This window comes from Rhinoderma darwinii (assembly GCF_050947455.1).
Source record: "Rhinoderma darwinii isolate aRhiDar2 chromosome 2 unlocalized genomic scaffold, aRhiDar2.hap1 SUPER_2_unloc_10, whole genome shotgun sequence".
Lineage (NCBI taxonomy): Eukaryota > Metazoa > Chordata > Amphibia > Anura > Rhinodermatidae > Rhinoderma > Rhinoderma darwinii.
Genome location: NW_027461675.1, coordinates 307,637 through 317,099, shown reverse-complemented (window position 1 = coordinate 317,099; position 9,463 = coordinate 307,637).

Sequence of the window (9,463 nt, the reverse complement as noted above, 5' to 3'; positions counted from 1 at the left end):
TCATGGAGATTTTATCTAGATTCTTTTACTATATTTTATATGTTATTCTGTTACATTGAAGTTAGATGTACCTCAAATCATTATAGTTACATTGGTAATATGGTGAGATTGCTATCATATCACTGTGTCATTTCCATTATGTTCATCTAATTTCCAATGGAGATGTCTGGTCAGAAGTGGTTTGTTTGGTTCAGTTGTTGGGCCCTCCTTGGATATTGCTGCTTCATGTGAAGTGGAATAACTTAGGGTAGGTCCCTTTAGCTGGATTTGGTCAGGGCAATAAAGAGAGATGTAATGCTTATGTTATTGCTCCTCTCTCTCAAGGTAAAATTGTGTGGTCTGAGATGGTATCATGTTTGTTTTGGAGAAATACCACAGACCAATAACCTTGAAAGTTATTGGGAATAAAGAGGTCTGCTTTTTTCAAAATTCTGTGTAGGTGTCATAGTATGGCGCCATTTGCTGGTTAGGAAGTCATCTGATATGATTTCAGTGATGGTGTTCACTGTGTTTTTTTAGTCTTTGAAACCAGTGACTCCACAGGGACTTGGTTTTGGTAAATTTGTCAACAGTCTCTACTTCTGTGTACCAGAGTAGTATGTGATATCTGATAGCCAGGGGTTTGTTTGTTTCAAATCTGTTTTTATTGTTATATAAATTTGAACAAGCGAATATAACAAATTGTTATAACATTGGCTACGCAGAGCCCTTGCTAATCATCCATAAGGATAAGCAGGTAATACAAAATAATACAATATAACATAACACAAGGGAAAAACAAAAAATATAGAAATGCGAAGGGGGAGAGGGGAAAGTAAGGGAGGGTAGGTAGTTTGGGTGTGTCAGTAGGCAATTCTGTTGGAGTATATGAATTGTTGGTAAAAGCATTATACGGTATTGTGATCTGTATTTTGTACCTTGTTATGACTCTTCTTCTGCACTAGGTAGCTAGGTCTTGGTCGATTCTGTATTTCTACCTTTTGGGATACCATCATAGTCTAGTGATGTCAGGGAAATCTAGCCATGGGGACCAGGTAGCTAAATATTTGCCCCTTGTCTTTGATTCACAGTGTGCCATTTCTTCGAATCGCTGGATTTCAAATACTTTATCTAACCATTGTGTAAAAGTAGGGGGAGCTGTGTCTTTCCACAATATTGGAATCAGTAGTTTTGCTGCAGCTATCATGTGCGTTGGTAGATTATTTTTTTTTGGTATAAAGCCACTTATAGGTTTCCATAGTAGTACCAATTCTGGAGTCAATGTGATATTGAGAGAGCATATAGTATTTATGGCTTTCCCTACATGAATCCAATATGGCTGAATAAGGGGGCAATGCCACCAGATATGTGATAATGATCCGATGTCCCTTTTACACCTCCAACATTGATCTGAAACTGAGTTATTTATAGCATGAAGTATTATCGGTGTTTTATACCACCTTGTTGTAAGTTTAAAGGAGTTCTCTTGAATTCTCGTACATCTAGAGAAACCATGTGAATTTGCTAGTACAAAACGCAGTTCAGGTTCAGTGAGCTGCATCCCCAATTCTTCCTCCCATCTCCCAATATATCTTGGTTTGCAGTCCATTCGCATCATCAGAACCTGTTGATATAATTGGGATAGTTTCGGTGTAGTGTATGGAGTCACCGCCATCAAATCTTCTAGCCAGGTATTAGTGTGAGGTATTGTATGAGGTGTCCCTAATTTTTGGCATTCTTTAAGAATATGATGTGTTAATAAAAAATTCCCTGGAGGAACATTAGCTTTCACAATTAGATCCATTATTTCAGTATTTCCTGAAAGCTTTTGAGCATCTGATATAGTTAGAGTATGTGGAATATCCCAAGGGGCCGAGGGTGAGGAGTTAGAGTTACATTGAAGGCATGGCAGTAAATTTAGTGTCATTAGCGGGGATGGGGAGGATAACAACGCAGATGATTTATTCACCTCTTGCCAAGTTAATATGGTGCCTTTGAGTAAAGATTCATTGTAAAATTTGCCTGCAGTAGCAGGATGCAAACCCCAGAAGGCCTGTTTTTCTTCTATTGACATTAGAGAGCGTTCCATAGAAGCATAGATATTTTTCAAGTCATGATGTGCTAAGATGATCCACCGACGTAAATGGTTAGCCCTATAGTAGGACATTAAATCGGAGAGGCCAAAGCCTCCCAAGCGGGAGTTTGCTATAATGTATTTATATGCTAACCTAGGACGTTTGTTGTTCCAAATAAATTCCAAGAAAGTTTTCTTGACTAATAGGAAGAAAGACTTAGGAAGCCAGATAGGTACAGTTTGAAGAACATATAAGAGTTTAGGGACAATATATGTTTTGAGAAGATTTCTCCTGCCCATCCATGACATCAAGGGAACGTGTAAGGAATGTAAGTAAGTTTTAATGTCAGCTAGCAAATTGAGATAATTAAGTTTATAAAGTAGAGAGGGGTTTTTAGGAATGCGGATACCTAAGTATTTAATAGACATTTCTGACCACAGGTAGGGGGAACTCTTTTTTAAGCAAAGAATAATATCTTGCGGTACCGAAATGTTGAGGGCTTCTGACTTACTAAAGTTTATTTTAAAATTAGAAATTTCTCCAAATTTTGAGAAGATATCTGTGATCTGTGGGAGTGATCTCTCAGGGTTAGTAGTGAGTATCAGCAGGTCATCTGCAAATGCTGCTGTTTTGTGTGTGAATGAGCCTATTGACAAGCCATGAATAATAGGATCCTGTCGAATTTTCTGGATCAGCGTCTCCATGACTAACACGAATAGTGTCGGCGATAGAGGACATCCTTGTCTTGTACCATTAGTGATGGTAAAGGAATTTGACAGCACCCCATTAACTCTCACCTTTGCACTAGGGTTACTATATAGGGAAAGAATCGCTTGTATAAAAGCAAGAGGTATCCCAAATTTCTCCAGGGAAGCGATCATATAAGGCCAATCCACCCTATCAAACGCCTTTTCTGCATCTGTACTGAGCAGGACTAAGGGTGTTCGAGATTTTAAAGCGTATTGTACCAACCTTAAAACCCTTGAGGAGTTATCTGATCCTTGTCTTCCCTTGACAAATCCGGTCTGTTCAGGTCCAATAATGCTAGATAACATGGGACTGAGACGAGCTGCTAGAGCTTTAGCCCACCATTTTATATCAGTATTAAGGAGCGATATTGGTCTATAGCTTCCACATTGTGAGGCATCCTTACCCTCTTTAGGGATAAGAGTAATATGTGCTTCTAGGGCTTGACCAGGAAGTTTCGAGCCAGTGAGAAGTGAGTTACAGAGAGAAGTAAATGGTGCTATTAATAACTCTTTAAATTGTTTATAGTAGTTTATGGTGTAACCATCTGGGCCCGGGCTTTTACCTGACGGGATAGAATGAAGGACTTTTAGCAGCTCTGCAGGGAAAAAAGGTGCCAGCAGTTCTTGGGCATTATCATCTGATATGCGTGGAATGTCAATGGAGTCTAAAAATGAATGTATAGCATGTTTGGTGGGTGTAGATGATGTGTCAGCTACTGTAGAATCTGTAAGATTATACAGGTTCATATAAAATTTCTGGAATGCCGTGGCAATGGAGGTTGTATCCGTAACAAAATTCCCTGGCTTTTGTGCAATACGGTGAATGAATGCTTTATCTTGATAAGTTTTAAGGAGAGCGGACATCGTCTTGTTGCCTTTGTCCCCATGTGTATAAAAGTTAAACTTCGATATTTGTAACAGTCTGGCTGATTTAATGTTCAGTAGATCTTTAACTTTATTACGTAAAGAGTATAATTTGTCTTTAGTGGTTTCCGCTTGGGTACGCTTGTGAAGGTTTTCTAACGAGGAGATTTGTGAGAAGAGAGCATTTAAGAGCTCTGACTTCTGTTTTTTAATATATGTACATAATGAAATAAGCTCCCCCCTTAAAACTGATTTGTGTGCTTCCCAAGTGATAGCAGGTGAGACATCTGCTGTAATATTGGTGTTAAAGTAATTTTGTATATGTGTCTTTATAGAAGATTGGTGAGAGGGATCAGCCAACAGAGTATCATTGATCCTCCAACACCATTGGCCTTTAGGAATGTCTGCTAATGTCAGAGTAGTATGAATCGGTGCGTGATCTGAGAGTAAAATATTTCCTATATCAGTACGTATTATAAAAGGAACTTGGGATTGAGAAATGAAGATATAGTCCAACCTGTGGTATCTATGGTGCGTATGAGAGAAATAGGTGTAGTCCCGGTCAGAGGGATGTAGTAGTCTCCAAGTATCTGACAGGTGTAATGCATTTAAAGTCTTACGTAATTTAGTCGTATATCGGTATGAAGTGGAAGGATTCCCTGTGGTATCCAAGAGTGGGTCTATGGGAACATTAAGGTCACCTCCCACTACTAAAACACCCTCAGCAAATTGTTTGAACAGTTGTAAGGTCTGAACTATCCACTGGGTTTGTTGGGAGTTAGGTGCATATAAATTTGCAATCGTGTAAAGGGTATTACCTATGATGCTCTTAACAAATAAATAGCGTCCTTCTGGGTCAACCATTTCAGCAACCCATTTGAAAGGTACACTTGTATGGAAAAGTATACTTACTCCTCTACGTGAGGATGAGTAGGTGCTATGGTAAACATTCGAAAAAACATTTTTCCTTAAATTTGGAATTTTGTTATGTCTAATATGTGTTTCTTGTAACAGGGCGATTTTTGTTTTATCTACAAGAATTTGGTGTAAAATTTGGCTTCTTTTCCTTGGATAGTTCAGACCTCTTACATTAAATGAAGTAATTTTTAGTTCCGCCATGAGTTCTTTGTAAATGAAATAACAGATCGGCACCTATAACCAATAGTCTTATGGTAGAAATCACCTATTGACTTTGATAGGAAAAAAGGGGTAGGAAAGGAGGGGAGGGAAGGAATCAGTGGAGAAGAATATAAACAAAAGAAAAATAATACAGGGGTTGTCAGCACCCCTAAGGACAGCAACAATTTGCAAGAATAATAATACATAGTAAAATTGTAGCTAGTCCTTATCCACAGTAGAAAATCGTGAGGTACATAGAAATCCTGTGGAACTGAATACACGTTAGTCATATACCAACAAGTATACCTTACACTGAAAGAACATACCAGAACATATGGTAAAAGGTTACATATTAATGCATGTATAAACTCAAATCACATTATGTAGAAGAGAAACAGAGAAGGAGAACCATAAACTTAATGTGAAATAGTATGGAAGAGAGTCACTCACCACACTTCTCCCACAAACTTAGCAGGGAAGCGGGTCGGTCAGGAATCCATTCGGTGGCTTTTGTGAAGACAGTCAGGTGTCCAGTTGTCTAGCACGGGTTTGGGCTTTCTTGGTTTTGGGCGAAGAGGCTTTTGAGGTTTGGTTCCAAAATGAGGGACTTGGCAAAGGTGGTAAGGCCATCATAGTAGACGGAAGCCACGACAGGATATCTATGGGTGGGATGTCCAGTTTCTCCCACGCAGCTGCCAAATCCGCAGGTTTTCTAATGATAATTTGGTGACCATCTTTGGATATGGCAATGCCAAACGGAAAGAGCCACTTAAATTGCATTTTTTTCTCTCTCAGAGCATCTAATAATGGTTTGAGCACTCTCCTCTTTGCTAGAGTTGAAGGAGCAATATCTTGGAATATTTGAATCGTAGAGGTTCCATAGGTCAATGTGTTCTTATTTCTTGCAGCTTTCAAAATTGCAGCGGTATCTGTATAACTTAGCAAACCGCACACTATATCTCTTGGAGGGTCATTGGGGCGAGGTTTGGCCCGTAGTGCTCTGTGAATACGTTCAATTATGATGGATTTGGCCGCCTCAGGGCTTAACAGGTCAGAAAAGATATCCAGAGCTAGTTGAGGTAAATTATCGTGTAGAATTGATTCTGGAAGTCCCCTGAGCCTGATGTTATTTCTGCGGCTTCGGTTTTCCTGGTCTTCAATACGTAGTAGAGATTCGTTAATACAATCTTGTTGATGGTCGAGAACACATTTGACTTTTGCATTATAATGCAGTAGAGCATTTTGCGTATCTTCCACAGTTTCAACCCTGGTGCCCATGCTACGAAGATCAGATTTGATATCTGCAAGGTCTTTTACTAGTGGCGTAAGAGCTTGGTATAGTGTCCTTTTTATAAAGCCTCTTGATGCTGGAACCACACGAGAGTCATCCCCAGTATCAGAGTTACCGCCTGTGCTATCCATATCGGAGTCGTCCTCCATAGGATTATCATCAGATAGTAACTGTGCTTGCTTAGATTTACTAGCTGGTGAAGCTGTTAACTTTTTTCTTAAGAATTTATCAAGATCTGCTTGCGTTTTATGGGACTTAGGGGTAGGCGCTGCTTCTCGGATTTTATCTTTTGACGTTTTAACCATTATGGCGTAATAAGGTCTGAGTAAGCAAATGTTATGGCAGTTTCAGTAACAGGTAAGTATTCAAGCCAGCATCTGTATAGCGAAGTTTAGAGGATTAATCTCTCACAGAGATTTATGGTATAAAGGCTAATGCACTGTATTAGAGCTTGTGACAGTGTTGTAGTATAGAGCAAGGTAAATCAAATCAGCCGCTCTGTAAGATGGCCGCCGGTTACAGTCCCCTTCCCCCACTCACCGGAAAAGTCCTGCCCGTTTCTGTGTGCTGTCGCTAGGCTGGGACTATGTCCTTATCTAGTGTACGGGACCAGCTGCCGGGGAGGAGGGGATGGCTGCAGAGACCCGAGTGTCTAGCGTCCACAGAAATCCACTACCACAGCCGCGTGTGGAGTAGGCCGCCGTTTCAATCTTATGCGGTAAGTTGTAAGACTTTCTCCTATGGGCCCAGCAATGGTGTTATATGGTGGTAGGGAGATGTCATGTTGTATCTGGAACACCGGGGGTGATTTCCTTGGACGGATGAAGTGAGATTTCTTTCTCGTGGTCGGAGCTCTCACTCAACACGTCTTTCCACCATCAGCGCTAGGCCACGCCCCGATAGCCAGGGGTTTGAAACTATTTTTTTAAGAATTCTGTACTGACTGGATTTCCAGATTATGAGGTCCTAGGCTATAGGAACTTTAGTATTTGCTGCTATTTACAATAAGTGACACAAAAGATTGGTAAAGACACCAATTTTGGAGATGGAGAGGCAAGGCTGAAGAGGAGGAGGAGGCCTTTATTGGAAGATAACAATTCTTGTGTTGTTATGTTCAAACGTCTTATCTAGTAAGTTTCCCATAGGAAGGCATTGGGAATAGAGACATATTTTTTTCAAAATTCCATGTAGGTGTCGTGGTATGGCACCATTTGCTTGTTAGGAAGTCATATGAGTTTATTTTACATGATGGTGTTCATTATGTTATTTTAGTCTTTGAAGCCAGTGACTCCATAGGGACTTGTTTTTTGATTAAATTTGCCACCAGTCTCTACTTATTTGTCCCAGAGTAGTATGTGATATCTCATAGGCAGGGATTTGAAACTATTTTTTTAAGAATTCTGGACTGACTGGTTTCCTGGATGATGAGGTCTTAGGCTATGGGAACTTTACTGTCTGCTGATTTTTATAATAAGTAACGCAAAGAATTGGTAAAGACACCAATTTTGGAGATGGAGAGGAAAGGCTGAAGGGGAGGAGGAGGCCTTTATTTGAAGATAACAATTCTTGTGTTGTTATGTTCAAAAGTCTTATCTAGTAAGTTTCCCATAGCTCGCTATCTTTTTTTCCAAATTCTTCATGTACCCACTATCTGACAAATATAATAGAAGTAGCATTATTTACTCACCTAATATTCCAAGAGCTGTTTTACAAATGGTTGGAGACTCATATGTATATTGGGCTTAAAACCAATGCCTGTAGTGGTGCCATAGGTTTAGATAAAGAACCAGGACTGAAGCAGATTTTGAGAGCTTTTGTGTGATGATAAATTGTGTAGACTTAGGATATCCAGACCTTGTACGTTTTCCAATGCGTAGCTATCATGTGTTGTATTATAGAATCAATACGTTTTGTAAAAAAAAGGGGCTTGTAAAGGGGTATACACTTCTGGGTGAATTAATTCTGTGTTTTCCTGTTTACTGTAAAAAAGTTGGGATTTTTTGGTATAGTTTTCAATTTTGTTTTATACTTGCACACATTTCATGTTACTGTTGTACTCTCATTTGATTTTGATTGGCTGTGTATAATCATGGAGATTTTATCTAGATTATTTTACTATATTTTATATGTTATTCTGTTACATTGAAGTTAGATGTACCTCAAATCATTCTAGTTACATTGGTAATATGGTGAGATTGCTATCATATCACTGTGTCATTTCCATTATGTTCATCTAATTTCCAATGGAGATGTCTGGTCAGAAGTGGTTTGTTTGGTTCAGTGGCTGGGCCCTCCTTGGATATTGGTGCTTCATGTGAAGTGGAATAACTTAGGGTAGGTCCCTTTAGCTGGATTTGGTCAGGGCAATAAAGAGAGATGTAATGCTTATGTTATTGCTCCTCTCTCTCAAGGTAAAATTGTGTGGTCTGAGATGGTATCATGTTTGTTTTGGAGAAATACCACAGACCAATAACCTTGAAAGGTATTGGGAATAAAGAGGTCTGCTTTTTTCTAAATTCTGTGTAGGTGTCATAGTATGGCGCCATTTGCTGGTTAGGAAGTCATCTGATTTGATTTTAGTGATGGTGTTCACTGTATTTTTTTAGTCTTTGAAACCAGTGACTCCACAGGGACTTGGTTTTGGTAAATTTGTCACCAGTCTCTACTTCTGTGTACCAGAGTAGTATGTGATATCTGATAGCCAGGGGTTTGAAACTATTTTTTTAAGAATTCTGTACTGACTGGATTTCCGGATTATGAGGTCCTAGGCTATAGGAACTTTAGTATTTGCTGCTATTTACAATAAGTGACACAAAAGATTGGTAAAGACACCAATTTTGGAGATGGAGAGGCAAGGCTGAAGGGGAGGAGGAGGCCTTTATTTGAAGATAACAATTCTTGTGTTGTTATGTTCAAAAGTCTTATCTAGTAAGTTTTCCATAGGAAGGTATTGGGAATAGAGACATATTTTTTTTTTCAAAATTCCATGTAGGTGTCGTGGTATGGCACCATTTGCTTGTTAGGAAGTCATATGAGTTTATTTTACATGATGGTGTTCATTATGTTATTTTAGTCTTTGAAGCCAGTGACTCCATAGGGACTTGTTTTTTGATTACATTTGCCACCAGTCTCTACTTACTTGTGCCAGAGTAGTATGTGATATCTTATAGGCAGGGATTTGAAACTATTTTTTTAAGAATTCTGGACTGACTGGTTTCCTGGATGATGAGGTCTTAGGCTATTGGAACTTTACTGTCTGCTGATTTTTATAATAAGTAACGCAAAGAATTGGTAAAGACACCAATTTTGGAGATGGAGAGGAAAGGCTGAAGGGGAGGAGGAGGCCTTTATTTGAAGATAACAATTCTTGTGTTGTTATCTTCAAA